At 47.2% G+C, this 17,453-nt stretch overlaps 1 protein-coding gene across 1 annotated transcript in view; it reads left to right on the top strand.

The window, feature by feature from the left end:
• The first annotated feature begins 17,125 nt into the window (after window positions 1-17,125).
• LOC115077463 (vigilin-like) overlaps window positions 17,126-17,453 on the top strand; it is a 36,781-nt gene continuing 36,453 nt past the window's right edge. The window contains 1 exon segment of the mRNA XM_029579756.1: window positions 17,126-17,392. The gene's annotated coding sequence lies outside the window, so the exon portion shown is untranslated.

Raw genomic sequence — 17,453 nt, 5'->3', positions numbered from 1 at the left:
GGATTGTGGTTTTGTCAATCTTCCTTGTTCTAGAAAATGTCTTGTTCAATCAGTGCCTCATTGTATTGTGATATTGCTGACAATGTATTGTGACATTGTTATGAGTGAGTATCCTCTGCTTGCCAATGAGGTGCCAGTAATTGCCTGAAGATTAAAACTTCACTGCGGAAAATGGGCCAATGGGATTGATCTTTTGATCTCTCTCATTTCTTCCATAGCTATCCCAAGGAATAAAAGGATTTACAATTCATAAAACATTGGCTGCTCCTGAATCCCTTTACACTACTTTTACTAATGTCTGTACCTCTACAGCAAAATGTTTTGGCTGACAAAATACTGATTGATTTGATGGGAACATGAGAATTGCACGGTACTTAAAGTGATAAGTACAAATGACATTCTGAGACGCCATGAGATCAAATTTAGTAGACTGCACTCATGAAGATGTAATTGCAGCCTTGTATCAATTCTCTGACATTGCTGCAGCTAATCTTTGGATCTTTTTCTGAGTAGAGGGTTGTAGGTGAATCAGCAATGTCCCTTTAAACTGCAGCACTCAACTTTCAAACTGTCTTGTAAACTAATTTAGTGATTTGTTTGATCGCTTTTCTAACTATAAATCAAAGCAATCCTCCTACATAAATCTTAACACAATACGTGTCTCACAAGAGCCAGTCTCTCTAAACCAGTGGTTCTCAACCCTGTCCTGGGGACTGCCCCCAGCCAGTGGGGTTTTCAGGATATCCACAATGAATATGCATGAGAGAAAATTTGCATACACTGCCTCCATAACATGCAAATTTTCTCTCATGCATATTCATTGTGGATATCCTGAAAACCCGACTGGCTGGGGGGGTCCCCAGGACAGGGTTGAGAACCACTGTTCTAAACAGTTCAGTGTGTCAGAGACAGGAGCCGCTAACTATAACGTGCTAATTCATCTCATTTGTGCATGTGCTACCGTACGTCCAATATATGCACGTATTTTTCTGGGACAACTTGCAAGAGTGCTACTAGGTGACTCAAGAATTCTTGTACTGTATTCCAGTTTAAATAGTAGTTCAAGTCAAAGATAAACTGGACATGCTACATGTTTTGCCTGTATGCACAAATTGGGAGAAACCTTGCCCTATAGTATTTTCATATTTTTAATTTTTAAACTGATGATGCAAACAATTCTAAGCATATTCAGCCACTGGAGTCTCCCAGGGGATCTTCAGGTCCACCCTCCCCATAGATTCATACCCTACATTCCCCGCTGGAGAAAGGCTAAAATGACAGAAACAGCCTGCCACAGACAAAGTGAACACTCCTTGCAAACGCCTCAAAAATTGACTAGACTCAGAAATGACACACAAGTAGATTCTTAAGGGCTTTCAACAGAGTGGACATTATGGAGGAGGAATAGCCTTTTCGTTGCAAATGCGACCTCTCAAGGGTGAAAAAGAAGGATCATCCATGATAACTGGACCTTGAGCCAAGAGGCCTCTGCTCTCTGAAAACTTCAGCAGTAGGCCAAATTTGGAATAGATCCAGAGGAGTGAGAAATTTGCCTTCTCATACTGAAACAAGAACCTACTGGAGAATCTCCATATTGAAACGGGAGACATGAAAGCTGCTGTTTACCATCTTCAAATTGAGAATCTGTCTGTAAGAGCCGTCTTTCTTTGGAACTAAAAAGTTGATGGAATAGTATCCTAGACCTCAAGCTTCTAGAGAATCAGGAACCACTGCCCTTAACAACTGTAACCTCTGGAGCATAGTCTGCACTACCACCCTTTTAACAGCTGAGGAGCAAGGAGAAACCATAAAGGTGATGGGGATCAGAGCAGCTAACACTAGAGCACATCCATGTTGAATAACCTCCAAGTCCCATTGGTCTGAAGTTATGTGGGTCTATTCCAGGTAGAACTGCTGTAGGCGGCCTACCTACAGGCAACACCAGAGAGTGAACCTTTCTGATTTAATTGGTAAGTTTTACCGGTCATGGAGGAGGCTGTAGAGTCCAGTCTCAACTTCATTGAGCCAGAAAAGGACTGGTTCCTGCCCCTGAATTGAAAGGACTGCTTGCCTAATCTATACCTCTTGGTATCATGTGCCTTGCCTATGTTGGGCCAATAAAAGACACGTGTCTTTTCTTCTGGGAACCAATTAGGCTTGTGATCTCCCAAATCCTTCACTAGAGTAATTTTCCCATGAAAGGAAGTTTACGTAGATGGGTCTTCGACCAAGGATCTGCTGCCCAATGCCTTAGCAACAAGAGTCTCCTAGCAGAACCGATGGAGCAACTGAATGAGATGAAATTCTGATAAGGTCACAGAAGGCATCTGCAAAGCTGGAGCTGACTCTAGGTGGGCAGCCTCATCCCCTTTTGGAAATTATTGGACCCAGCACAGAAGAGCTCAAGACACCATCCCACCACAAATTGCTAACTGCACCGACAACACAGAAAGAAGTAAACATTTTTAAAAGGAATCTCAATCTTCCTATCCTGAGGCTCCTTAAGAAAAGTGCCACCTTCTACAGGAATAGTTGTAACTGCTGAAACCAGTGCATCCACAGTGGACATCAAGAACAAGCGCTGTGATGGCTCCTGCAGTAGCAGATACAGCTTACCAAAAGGTTTAACTCCGTTGAGCCTATAATCTGGAGATTCTCATTCTGCTATCGCCATTTCCTCCAGCTTGAAGTGAAGGGGGAAAAGTCTTAGTGGACTTACGCAGACCTTAATAGTAGGATCCCATTCAGGAGCTTCTTCTGGGTCGTCTTTTGAAATATTTAGGGCAATGACCATCTGATTAATAAGGGACACAATCTCAATCCCTAAAGAAAAGCCTGGCAGTCTTTCTCCATCAGGAGTGTAGGTGGTCAATTTAGAGTGGTATTGAAGGAACTCGCCACCAAAACTTAGTGAAACTTACCTCCACTGCTGGCAACATGCTTGAAGAAAGAGCCTTCAGCTGTTCTATAATTTATTTCCTATTTCCTTGTTTTAAAAATAAATCTTTAAAGGCGAAGAAGCCAGAAGAAGTAGAGAAGAGGGAGGAAGCAGACTCAAAAGATCTTTTTTTTTTTTTTTTTTTTAAATATCTGCCAACTCAGATCCCTTGGGCTCAACCAAACTCCCTCTGGGGCTGGAAACCATCTGAGCAGGCATGCTACCTTGGTATTTGAAAACCAGGAGCTTGACCTTAGGATACTGGAGAACCCCCTGCCTTACTCCAACCCCAAGTGTTAGGAAGGCATTGTCAGAAATAATCCTGCACCACCAGTACGTCCAACCATCTGCTGGAGGTAGAGAATACGGAAGAATTTTCTAGACTATATCATGTTAGCACCTGTGATAATGTCACAGAGAAAGCTGTGCTCTCTGTCTCCATCTGCTGGTAGGGAAGAACAACCCATTAGTCTGCAATAGTGTAGCAGGATGAGGAGGAAGGTACATTTGTACCTGCATAACATTAGCAAATTTTCAAAGAGAAACTTTCAAAATTTGAATAATATTAGAATGATTAAGAGTACCTGCCCATTCTTCAGCTATTTGTGTGGATGGACTTGGGGAAAAAATATGCATGCATATTTTAAAATTCAATGTATGCGTCTAGTTTTCTAAATGTATCCCTGGTAACACTTGTTTTTTTTTATGTGGCAAATAGTATGCATGTAGTAAAATACATGTGTTCTTTATAGCCGCTACAATTTTCAGTTATCAGGCTTTACATATATTTCTCTGACGTTACATGGTTATAACCCAACTAAGCCTTTTGAAAATATACTCCTTTATGACTTAAGAGAAATTTTCTATATTGGCAAAGAAATAAAAAGAAAGATGAAGATTAATGCCCAAGAGACAGCTGCAAAAGACTTGCATGAAAATGTTTGGTCTTGGCACAAGGGGAGGAAGGAACAGGGATCCCCAGAACTCCATTAGAGCAGTGTAGTTCTACTTTTCTCTATGAACTAAAGGAAAGGACTGACAGTGTGTGTGTATTGGTGGTGTGTGTGTTGGGAGGGGGGTATGTGGAAGGAAGGCGAACACCGATAGTCTTAACGAGTTCCCTCAGGGAAAGGCAAGCCCCTGTGCACAAGCTGAGAGCTCTCAACTGCTGTGTTTACGGCAAAGGCGATGATGATGAAATGCACCAGAGGCAGCTGCAGTGCCTCAGGTGTACCCAAAATTACCATGCTACAGAGAGCGGCACCTGTAAATGCAAAGTTTCCAAGGATTCCAAACAGACCCCTAATAATAGAAACATGACAGCAGATGTCTTCGAGAGACAGTTTTCGGAGATGAGCAATAGAAGCAGCCATAACTCTCACGTGATGGGCTTTTACGGAATCAGAAACTTGCAGTTCTGCTAAAGGTGTAGCTGTATAGAATGTACTCAGCTATCCAGTTTGACACAGTGTGCCTGGCAACTGGTTACACCTAATCTGTTAGGGTCATCTGATACAAAGAGCTGAGAAGACTGGCAATGTGGCTGAGTTCATTTCTTGAGGTAAACTAATGCTCTTTTCAGTCCAAGACATGAAGGGCTTTTTCTTCTTCATGCACAATGATGCCTTGGGAAAAAAACAAAAACGTAGGCAATATTGACTGATATGAAAAGCGGAGACCTTCAGTAGAAACTTCAAGCGAGTACGGAAGACCACTCTGTTATGGAAAAACTGCATTTCCCTGTACGTACCTGGATCAGTCCAGACAGTGGGTTATGTCCCCAATCCAGCAGATGGAGTCAGCACAAGCTTTGAGGGGGCGTATCCATATATACTACTACCCCCTCTGCAGGAGTTCAGTATCTTCTGACTCCAGCAGATGCGAGTAGGGGAATCAGGCTTCCCCTGCTTTTCCTTTTTCTTCACTTTCTTGCTTGATTATGGCTTGTTGTTGTCTTTTTCTGTGGATCAAGTTTGTATCAAGTTTGTATTAAGTTAAAAAAAAAAAAAAAAAGGCAGAGTTCTTTCAACTTCTGGGGAGTGGCTTATCTTCCTTGTCTCTTCTCTGCGGCCTTGCTGTTTATTTCTCGTTGCAGCCAGGGGTAAGTTTGTTTTTCCTTTGTAGTTTTTTCCTTCACAGCTCAGCCCCCGGTGCCTGTGAAAGCCGGTGGAGCCGGCCTCTTCGCTCTTTACTCCCTCATCCGCGGCCATTTTACAGCTCCTCATGGGCTGCTGAGCCATTTAGGGAAAGATGTCTGGGGCGGGTCGTGTGGCCGGGAAGGCCCCCCCGCGGCACCCTCCTTTATTTTCGGACAGTGGGCAGTGCGGGCCGACCGGGCCCCCCCGCAGCGGCGCTTTTGTGTGCGTGGCCCCCCCGTGGCTTTTTCTTTTCTCCTACAGCGATCCCGATGCCGCGGCCATCCCGCTGTGCGGCCTGCGGAGACCCGGGGTCCCGGATTTCCCGGGAGGGCATCTGTGCACGATGCCTTCCCGGGGGGGAAGGTACCTCACAGTCCCTGACTGATTTCTCTTTTTTGCCCGGGCGGCGCGGGCCGGCCATTCCGCCATTTTTGGCGGGAACGGCGGCCATTTTACATTCTGAGCGCCCTGAGGCGCAGGCCACGAGGGGGAACGGATCCCTGGAGGCCACGAGGGAGAACGGATCCCTGGAGGACTCTACCAGCGGGGGTGTTCCCCCGATTTTGGTGCAGGAACCAAGCACCCAGAGCCAGGGAGCAGGAACCACGCCGCCCCCGAAGCGCACCCGAGCAGGCCGGGGTTCTCTCCGGAGTTTATCCTGCTCATGCATACCGCTTATCTGCAGGGGCTGGAAGCACCTGTGGGACCCCCCCCTCCTAAGATCCCTCGGATGTCGCCCTCGATGCCGGCCCCCCCCGACCCTCCGGGAGTGGGGGCCTCCCGCCTCCCTACCCGGGTCCGATCCACGCCCGCGGCAGTGGGGGCGGTGCCAGACCCAGCGGGACATGGACTTGACCTCCCGGACGGGGGACAAGGGGACGGCACGCAGGAGGGGGATGATCCGCGTACCCTACGCCTCTTCCAGAGGGAAGAGCTGGACGACCTCATCCCGCAGATCATCCAAGAATTAGATTTGGACCCGCCACCAGACCCGCCTGCCCCAGTAGCTCCCGCTGTCGTCACTTCTTCAAGGAAGGGAGATCCTGTCCTGGCGGCACTCCGGCCGAGGGCTCGGGCTTTTCCCATTCATGACTCGTTTTTACAACTTCTCACCAGGGAATGGGACACCCCGGAGGCCTCCCTGAAGAGCAGCCGGGCTATGGAAAAGCTGTACCCGCTCCCCGAAGATTTCTGGACCTCATCAAGGTCCCAAAGGTGGACTCCGCAGTGTCGGCGGTCACGAAGAGGACGACTATCCCAGTGACGGGAGGTGCGGCGTTGCGGGACACACAGGATCGTAAGTTGGAAGTTTTCCTTAAGCGGGTTTTCGAGGTCTCACCCCTCACGTCTCAGAACCTGCCGTCCGATGAGGCTGCCCAGGCAGATCGGCTAGAAGCCGCAGTGGCGTATGGGGCGGACGCCTCGTACGACCTTTTTCGGGTCCTCGCAAGATCCATGGTTTCGGTAGTGGCAGCACGACGACTACTGTGGCTACGCAATTGGGCAGTTGATACGTCCTCTAAGTCGAGTCTGGGCTCTCTTCCCTTCAGGGGCAAGTTCCTCTTCGGGGAGGATTTGGACCAGATCATCAAGTCCCTGGGGGAGAACGCTGTTCATCGGCTGCCGGAGGATAGGTTTCGACCATCCAGAGCATTTTCTTCTTCTCGGACCAGAGCCAGAGCGCAACGGCGCTACAGGGGATACAGACAGGCGGGCTCCCGGTCATCCGCCCCCAGGTCTCAGCCCTGGTCGCGCTCCTTTCGCGGGCGTCGGCCCGCACGCACTACTCCCGGAACCGGGAACCCCTATACCAAGTCTTCACAATGATGCCAGTCTCGCCCACTCCCCTGTCCCCAGGATTGGGGACCGACTAACATATTTCTACGCGGAGTGGGCACGGATCACCTCGGACCAGTGGGTCCTGGATACCATAAAACACGGCTACGCATTGGAATTTGTCCGCCCCCCGCAGGGAAGGTTCATCTTTTCCCCCTGTGGCTCGGACCTCAAGAGAGGAGCGGTGCTGCTGACTCTGGACAGACTCCGGGAGATAGGCGCTATTGCGCCCGTGCCCTTCGGAAAGGTGGGCTCGGGCCACTATTCCATCTATTTCGTCGTACCAAAGAAGGACGGTTCCTTCCGGCCTATCCTAGACCTCAAGGAAGTCAACAAATCCCTTCGAGTCGTCCGGTTCCGCATGGAAACGCTCCGGTCAGTGATTGCGGCGGTGCATCGGGGGGAGTTCCTCTCCTCCCTGGACTTAACGGAGGCCTACCTGCACATTCCCATCCGCCCGGACCACCACCGTTTCCTTCGTTTCAAAATTCTGGACCAGCATTTTCAGTTCACGGCTCTCCCGTTCGGATTGGCGACGGCGCCGCGCACCTTCACCAAGATCATGGTAGTCGTGGCGGCAGCTCTCCGGAAGGAGGGCATCCTGGTTCATCCTTATCTGGACGATTGGCTCCTCTGGGCGAAGTCATTCGATCATGGACGCTCAGCGGTGACTCGAGTAGTACGGTTTCTACATTCCCTGGGATGGGTAGTGAACTTCTCCAAGAGCTCCCTCATGCCCTCGCAACGCTTGGGTTTTTTTTGGGGGCGACCTTCGAAACCCTACTGGGCAAAGTTTTTCTGCGCCAGGACAAAGCTCAATCCTTGCGGGATCACACACGACGGTTCTCTGCGTTACCAGAGCCCACCTCCTGGGACTACCTGCAACTCCTGGGAGTGATGGGGTCCACCATCGACCTTGTACCTTGGGCTTTCGCGCACATCAGGACCTTACAGTGGGCACTCCTCTCCCGTTGGAAACCAGTATCGCAGAACTACCAGATGATTCTCCCGCTCCCGCAGAATGCCAGGGACAGTCTGGGCTGGTGGTTGGATCCGCCGAACCTGGCCCGTGGCGTGTCCATCGATCTGCCAAATTGGGTGGTGGTGACCACCGATGCCAGTCTAGCAGGCTGGGGTGCAGTCTGCGATCGAAGCGCCACGCAGGGGACGGGGTCCACAGTGGAGGCGAAGTGGTCAATCAACCGTCTGGAAACCAGAGCGGTCCGGCTAGCTCTGCGACATTTCCTCCCGCTTCTTCGGAACCGGGAAGTCAGAATCCTATCGGACAACGCTACCACCGTGGCCTACATCAACCGACAAGGAGGCACGCGCAGCCCGCAGGTCGCGCTCGAGGCGGCGCTGCTGATGCAATGGGCGGAGCGTCATCTCGTCCGGCTAGCGGCCTCGCACATCGCCGGTGTGGACAACGTCCAGGCGGACTTCCTCAGTCGTCAACTGCTGGACCCCGGAGAGTGGTCTCTCTCCGACAAAGCGATGCAACTTCTCGTCCATCGGTGGGGGGCCCCCCACTTGGATCTGATGGCGTCCGCTCTCAACGCCAAGGCTCCACGCTTCTTCAGTCGCCGGAGAGAGCGCGGCGCGGAGGGAGTGGATGCCCTGGTCCTCCCTTGGCCGCCACATCTTCTGCTCTACGCTTTTCCACCATGGCCCCTGGTGGGCAGGATGCTCCGCAGAATAGAAAGCCATCAGGGGACCGTGGTTTTCGTCGCCCCGGAATGGCCCAGGCGACCCTGGTTTGCGGACCTGCTACAGCTGGTGATCGACGGGCCAATCAGGCTGGGGCACCTCCCCCAGCTCCTACATCAGGGCCCGGTATTTTTCGAGCAGGCAGAACTCTTCTGTCTTGCGGCCTGGCTTTTGTGAGGCGCCGCCTCCGGCGTCGGGGCTACCCGGAGGCGGTAGTATCCATGCTATTGCGGGCACGAAAGACATCGACGTCGGCGGCCTATGTTCGAGCTGTGGTGTACCAGCCAGGCCACGAGACCCGCTAAGGCTTCTGTACCTCAGATCCTTCAGTTTCTACAGGCGGGGGTGGAAAAAGGGCTCGCCTATAATTCACTACGGGTTCAGGTGGCCGCCCTTGGCTCGCTGTTGAGCGATGGGGGCTCTCTTCTACAGTATCCTGACATTGCTCGTTTTCTCAAGGGTGTCAAGCATATGCATCCTCCGTTACGGGACCCTTGTCCCTCCTGGAGTCTTAACCTGTGCTTCGCTCCCTGTTGGGACCACCGTTCGAGCCGCTGCGCAGCGCAACGATAAAGGATCTCACTCTCAAGACTGTATTTCTTGTGGCCATCTGTTCCGCTCGACGCATCTCGGAGCTGCAGGCTCTGTCGTGTAGAGAGCCCTATCTCCGTTTCTCCGACTCTGGAGTTTCGCTTCGCACCGTTCCCTCCTTCCTTCCGAAGGTGGTTTCTGCATTCCATGTGAACCAGACGGTGGAGTTGCCGTCCTTCTCTTCCTCAGAGCCGAAGTCTCTCCGTCTCTTGAATGTCAAGCACACTCTGCGCCTCTATCTGGAGGCTACAAATGAGTTCCGGACCTCTGACCATCTCTTCGTACTCTGGGCCGGTCCTAAGAAGGGGTCTCAGGCCTCGAAGACTACCATTGCCAGATGGCTGAAGGCCGGCATTGCTGCTTCCTACATTGGGTCGGGTCGGACTCCCCCACCCGGAATCATAGCGCATTCTACACGTTCTCAGGCGGCTTCCTGGGCGGAGGTTCGCTCGGTATCCTCGCAGGAAATTTGTAGGGCAGCCACCTGGAAATCGTTACACACGTTCTCGAGGCACTATCGTCTGCACCTCGCCTCTTCAGTCTCTGGACACTTTGGCGAGCAGGTTCTCCGAGCAGGCCTCGCAGGACCCCACCCGATTTAGGGAAGCTTGGGTACATCCCACTGTCTGGACTGATCCAGGTACGTACAGGGAAAAGAAAATTATTACTTACCTGCTAATTTTCGTTCCTGTAGTACCATGGATCAGTCCAGACGCCCACCGCGTTTGGGTTCTTGATCCTGCTCAGCTCTGCGCTACTTCTTGCTCGCAGTGTTCTGTGTCTTCACAGTCGTTTCTTTTCGCTGTTTTTCACAGCTCCCTACAAGTTGGTAGGATGTTTGCAGTTACTTGTTGCGGTTACAATTGTTTTCATTATCTGTTTCCACAAACTTGATCCTTTGGGGGTTTCTACTCTGGCTTTGATATACTCGATACTGAACTCCTGCAGAGGGGGTAGTAGTATATATGGATACGCCCCCTCAAAGATTGTGCTGACTCCATCTGCTGGATTGGGGACATAACCCACTGTCTGGACTGATCCATGGTACTACAGGAACGAAAATTAGCAGGTAAGTAATAATTTTCTTATATGTTTGGTAGTGAATGAGAGCTTGGAGTTTGCTGACTCTTCCAGCTGAAATAACTATTACAAGGAACACTGCTTTCCATGTTAAGAATTTTAGCAGAGCTGGCTCCAGCTGCTTGAAAGGAGGCTTCATCAGTTGATAAAGGACAACATTTAAGTCCCATGGAACCATGTTTTTTGCACCAGAAGCTTGACATGCAATAGACCTTTCATGAATCTATATAGTAACATGTTTGCTGTCAATCGGAATATGATGTGCCTCTATGGCACTGAGATGGACTTGCACCAAAGATGTGACGAGACCCGGGCTAGGGTTAGGGTGGTGGAAGCCTCCATCATTAGTGTTACTTTATAGTGGCGTGTGTGCAGAGTGGCGTCTTCATGGAGGATTGGTGGATGTAACCACCACTGCAATTCTCTTTTTATTTCTCTTGTGTTCTAAACCACAGAGGACAGTTCTTGGGTTAATTGATCCCACTAAGAGCACAGACCCCATTGAAAATAACTGATATGAAGGCGGGTTAGTGGAACATAAGACCATATGAAATTGCCATACTGGATCACACCAAGGGGTCCATCAAGCCCAGCATCCTGTTTCCAACAGTGGCCAATCCAGACTACAAGTATCTGGCAATTACCCAAACACTAAGTAGATCCCATGCTACTGATGCCAGTAATAGCAGTGGCTATTCCCTAAGTAAGCTTGATTAATAGCAGTTAATTGACTTCTCCTCCAAGAACTTATCCAAACGTTTTTTAAACCCAGCTACACTAACTGCACTAACCACATTCTCTGGCAACAAATGCCAGAGTGAGAGAGAATTTTTTTTCCGATTAGTTTTAAAGGTGCTATTTGCTAACTTAATAGAGTGCCCCTTAGTCCTTCTATTATCCAAAAGAGTAAATAACCGATTTCACATTTACCGGTTCTAGACCTCTCATGATTTTAAAGACCTCTATCATATCCTCCCTCAGCCATCTCTTTTCCAAGCTGAACAGTCCTAACCTGTTTAGTATTTCCTCATAGGGGAGCTGTTCCATCCCCTTTATCATTTTGGTCGCCCTTCTATGTACCTTCTCCATCGCAACTATATCTTTTTTGAGATGGGGAGATCAGAATTGTACACCGTATTCAAGGTGTGGTCTCCCATGGAGCGATAGAGAGGCATTATGACATTTTCCGTTTTATTCACCATTCCCTTCCTAGTAATTCCTAACATTCTGTTGCTTTTTTGACAGCCATAGCACACTGAACCGACGATTTCAATGTGTTATCTTTCCTGGGTGGTAGCTTCTAATATGGAACCTAACATTGTGTAACTCTAGCATGGGTTATTTTTCACTATATGCATCACCTTGCACTTATCCACATTAAATTTCATCTGCTAATTGGATGCCCAATTTTCCAGTCTCACAAGAGCTTCCAGCAATTTATCACAATCTGCTTGTGATTTAACTTCTCTGAATAATTTTGTGTCATTGGCAAATTTGATTACTTCACTTGTTGTATTTCTTTCCAGATCATTTATAAATATTGAAAAGCACAGGTCCTACTACAGATCCTTGAGGCACTCCACTGTATATCCTTTTCCACTGAGAAAATTGTCCATTTAATCCTACTGTTTCCTGTCTTTTAACCAGTTTGTAATCCACGAAAGGATATCGCTATTATCCCATGACTTTACTTTTCATAGAAGCCTCTCATGAGGAACTTTGTCAAATGCCTTCTGAAAATCCAAATACACTACATCCGCTTCACCTATATCTATTATTATTAACCCCTTCAAAAAAGTGAAGCAGATTTGTGAGGCAAGACTTGCCTTGAGTAAAGCCATGCTGACTTTGTTCCATTAAACCATGTCTTTCTATATGTTCTGTGACTTTGATCTTTAGATCACTTTCCACTATTTTTCCCACCACTGAAATCAGGCTAACTGGTCTGCAGTTTCCAGGATCACCCCTGAAGACCTTTTTAAATATTGGGGTTACATTAGCCACCATCCAGTCTTCAGGTACAATGTGATTTTAATGATAGGTTACAAATTTTTACTAATAGATCTGAAATTTCATTTTTGAGTTCCTTCAAAACCCTGGGGTGTATACCATCCGGTCCAGGTGATTTACTACTTTTCAGTTTGTCAATCAGACCTACCACAACTTCTAAGTTTATCGTGATTTGGTTCAGTCCATCTGAATCATTACCCATGAAAACCTTCTCCGGAATGGGTATCTCCCCAACATCCTCTTCAGTAAACACCAAAGCAAAGAAATTGTTTAATCTTTCCACGATGGCCTTATCTTCTCTTAAGTGCCCCTTTAACCCCTCGATCATCTAACGGTCCAACTGACTCCCTCGCAGGCATTCTGCTTCGGATATATTTTAAAAAGTTTATACTGTGAGTGTTTGCCTCTACGGCCAACTTCTTTTCAAATTCTCTCTTAGCCTATCTTATGCTTTATCCTATTTTCTTTGGATGGATCCTTCTTCCAATTTTATGATCTTTTAGCTAGAATAGCCTCTTTTACCTCACCTTTTAACCATTCCAGTAATCGTTTTACCTTCCTTCCACCTTTCTTCATGTGTAGAATACATCTGGACTGTGCTTCTAGGATGGTATTTTTAAAAATGTCCACGCCTCATGCACTCTTTTTACCTTTGTAGCTGCTCCTTTCAGTTTTTTTCTATTTTTATCAAAGTTTCCCTTTTGAAAGTTTAGCACCAGAGCTATGGATTTGCTTACTGCCCCCCTTCCAGTCATTAATTCAAATTTGATCATATTATGATCACTATTGCCAAGCAGCCCCACCACCGTTACCTCTCTCACCAAATCCTGTGCTCCACTGAGATTTAGATCTAAAATTGCTCCCTCTCTTGTCTGTTCCTGAACCAATTGCTCCATAAAACTGTCATTTATTCCATCCAGGAACTTTATCTCTCTAGCATGTCCTGATGTTACATTTACCCAGTCATTATTGGGGTAATTGAAATCTCCCATTATTACCGCACTACCAGTTTGGTTAGCTTCCCTTATTTCTCTTAGCATTTCACTGTCTGTCTCATCATCTTGGCCAGGTGGAGGGTAGTATACTCCTCTCACTATATTCTTCCCTAACACACAAGGAATTTCTACCCATAAAGATTTGATTGTGCATTTAGTCTTATGCAGGATCTTTATCCTGTTGGATTCTATGCTATCTCGGACATAAAGTACCACCCCGCTTCCCAGATGCTCCTCTCTGTCATTGATATAATTTTTACCTCGGTATAGCACTGTCCCATTGCTTATCCTCCTTCCACCATGACTCTGAGATGCCAATTAAGTCTGTCATCATTCACTGCTATACATTCTAATTCTCCCATCTTCTTAGACTTCTGGTATTAGCATACAAACATTTCAAAGTGTGTTTTTTGTTTGGTTTTGTTTTTTATTCTGCTTTTTAATTATTCTGGTTTTTAATTATCCCTAATAAATTGGAATCTTTTAGCTCAGGTCTGTTTTTAATTACAGGTACTTGGCCTACTTTTCTTATTTTTGGCACCTCATGGGTGGGATGCCCTAATTCTAATGTATCATTTGGATCCTTTGAAGATACCTCGGAACCACTGCTGTCTACTGAGCCTTTACCACATCCACCCATAGGCAAGCTGTAGTCTTTCAATCTGAAACTAATGAAGGAAAGGTAAATACTTTTACCGACAGCAACATAGCAGGGAGGATAGCGAGCCAGGTGGAAGATAAGGAGGTAGCTAGACCTCCCATCCCCAACCCCATGCTCAGCTACTGAACTAGAGTAGCCCCTCTTTCAGGGTGTAGGCAAATCTTTTTTTTTTTTTTTTTTATTAAGGTCCAGACTGCAGGTTTTGCATCTCTTCCATCTGCAGGGGACAGCAGGTGCCATGCTAACGAAGCAGTTGTCAGTAAAGCTTTTCTTCTCTGTCGTCTTCTGCTGATAGGGAAGCAAAATCCATGCATCTGGTCTAATTGATGGTATGAAAAGGAATGGCAATTTTCTGAGTACAAAAGTTACTGGATGCAGCAAGGAGTAGTGCATGTAAAAGTGTACATAAAACCTCTAGTAAAGGCTAGCATCCCCATGTAAATCAAGGCCTTATTTATTACGGCCAAGGCTGAGCTGTACTAACTCAACTTGTAGTTTCTCAGCAGTGGAAACTTATCTCCTAGACAGACTCCTAGCCTTCCCAGAACCCTGGGATACACATTAGACGTTATCTACTCCTCTGATTACCTGGACAGCATGGATACCAACTCTAACATGTGGACTAACTCTAATCCGAACTATCTCTAGTCTGGAATTTGTTATTTCTCCTTTTAACTTAACTTTATCTTTTTTCTTCCAGCTACCTAAGCTTCCAAGTTCACGGTCCTCGTTTAATGTAACTTTGTTTCTTCCTTTACCTAGTTATTTTTACCCCTGTTTGATGTAAACCGTCCTGATATGGTATTTAACCATGAAGGTCGGTATAGAAAAATGTTAAATAAATAAAATAATTACGGCCAAGGCTGAGTTGTACTAACTCAACTTGTAGTTTCTCAGCAATGGAAACTTATCTCCTAGACAGACTTGGAATAAAATTTACAGTGGTAATGTGCTGGAGGCATGCAGCCTGCAGAACTAAACTGCAGCAGTAAGCTAGATTGCTACACCCTACTTCTCCCGTCTTTTTTCCAACCTTATGTAGCTGCTCCCACCATGATAACCAGCTGCCTCTCACACACTATCCTGTTTACTCTTTGCTAGTGTATTGTTGGGTCTTCTTTCTCCTGCCTCTTAATTTAAGCATACAACATAAGCAGAAACCGTATGCTGGGCATATAAAAGATTTTTATGCGCACAAAACACCATTGTGATTCGTACACAAAAATCCTGACGCTAAGGGACTCCACTCCCTCCCCACGAGTTAAAATGTGCGTTCAACCTATGCAAAAGGCTGCAAGCGCATTTTAACTTCATTTTTGCGACATCCATTTTTTACTTTCAATATATTAGCATACCATTTGCTTAGTGCAAAGGAGTAGATTTTTGTTTTCGTTTGAAAAAAACTTGAATTTCAGCAGTCTCGATGGATTACTCTAAAGGCCCTTATTGACTTGCTTAGCACGAGGCTAAGGTTTCAACAGGTCCTTACATCATTTATTTTTTCCTCAGCATTTTCCTCATGGACATAAAATGGAGAAAATCCTTCAGGTAGTATATCAGACCTAATAATTTTTAGCACTCTGTTTAAATAATTAAAAACTTTTTTTTTTTTTACAAAATATACATGTAAAAAGTTGAATATCAATTTTTTTACCCTCCCCTTTTTTGCTTCTTCGTCCATGCTTGGCCGTAGAGCCAGCTACATTTTCCCAACCCTGGTAGTGAGAAGATGAAATAAAAACTGAAATTGCATTAAATTAAATGCAAAATAAAAATTGCCACACCACAAGGGAGAGGCACGCGCTAATGAATAACCAATCCCCCTTTCCACAAGCGCGCAGTTCCCCACCTTGCTTTCCTCTGCCCGCGCGCCAGGTTTCAAAGCGTGGGGCGGGGATTCGCGCGCCTCAACGCAGGCGCAATAGCACGCCAACCGCCTCTGCACTTTTTATTTTTTTGAAGCTACATTTCTTTCAAGCACTTAATATAGAGCGTGTCTGGTTAGAGCCGGTGGGGCAAAGGAGGTAGAAAGTTGGTCCCGCCCAGTTGGGGGTGCGCGCTGACGTCCGCAGGAGCGGCGGCCGAGGCTGTCGTCGGCGCGCATGCGCGGAGGGGACGGCGGTTGGTGGACGCTGGGCGGCCGGGAAGGGAGGGGGATGTGAGGAGGCAGCGGTGTAGGAGAGGAGCGGGGAGAGTGTGAGAGAGAGAGAGGCCGGTCGTGGCGTCTCTTGCCCGGGGCGCTGGATGCTGCTCTTCTTTTCGAGCGGAGCGGGTGAGAACCGGGGGGCCGGGCCGCGGGTGAGCCTGGAAACGGGGGTCGAGGTACCGCGCTGTCATTGGAAAATGGAGAGGGGGTGGTGCGTTATCTCAGCCGGGGCCTGACGGGGGGGCCGAGGTGAAGCAGAAATAGGGAGGGGGAGGAGGTCAAGGTGAAAGGGGAAGGAGCGAGGAGGGATTGGGATTAGGCAGCATGGGTCAAAGGGGAGTTTCTGGCTGGAGGGGTGGGGGGTGACAGGGACGTGGTCGAGCATCAGTCAGAGAGACCGTCGTATAGCCCTTCTGTTTATCAGATCAGGCTCCCATATGGGGTCACGTTCGCACCGTATTTGGTGTTTCTGTGCCTTTTATTTGTATGGCGTATATTACATGGTCTAACAGTACTTTTTGTTTCCTGTCATTGGGTAGATAATCGATTTATTTTAAAAAAAAAACGTTTTTTTTCACATGTGACTTGTTTTGTTTCTCTCTATTTTTCATTTAGCTGTTTGCTCATTTTATTTGAGAAGGGAAGGTAGTGCAATTCTGCATACCTTTCAAATAACCTTTAAGTGTATTTTTAGGCTGCAGGGTTTATTAGCAATGTTGAGAGAAAATCAGAAGGAGAGCGTGTGGCTCATCAAATTAGCACTTTCTTTGGTAGTAAGTAGGGTTTGGATAGCCCTAATGCCAACTGTGAGAGAGAGTACAGTTTCAATTGTGTATTGGAAAGATTTTTTAATCACCTGATGCATATCATTTTATAGTTCTAGCAAAATCTATTTTATTATCATTGGCATGCAGCAATGTGACACTGTGTGACACTAATATTACCAGTCCAAGACACAGGGGAGTAATGTTTTAATAAGTGCTGCAAGTAACATCTGCTATAGTCTGTGTAGGGTATGTGGCCACCAGATTTGTATTTAGTCCACTGAAAATTGAAGGCTAGTCAGCCAACATGGTATGGGGGTATTCTGGATGAGGGCATCTCTATAGTTGTGAAGTGGACTTGTGAGATTTGAGACCTAGTTCAGGTTCTGAGGAGATAACATAGGGAAATTATTGGCATAGGGCTGCAGGGATCCCCAAGGGAAAGTGCATGCAAGCAAGCTCCTCCTTTTCCTCCGACAGCCAATAAGCTACAAGTGAGGAGTATGTCTGCCAGCTGTCAGTGGAGGTGGGAACCAGCAAAATGCTTTTTGCCTTGGAAGCACTAAAACTCTCACCTTTATGTTGTA

The sequence above is a fragment of the Rhinatrema bivittatum genome, chromosome 16, assembly GCF_901001135.1.
Source record: "Rhinatrema bivittatum chromosome 16, aRhiBiv1.1, whole genome shotgun sequence".
Classification (NCBI taxonomy): domain Eukaryota; kingdom Metazoa; phylum Chordata; class Amphibia; order Gymnophiona; family Rhinatrematidae; genus Rhinatrema; species Rhinatrema bivittatum.
The sequence above is the reverse complement of the archived record's forward strand: the minus strand, read 5'-3'. Positions and strand labels throughout refer to the sequence as shown.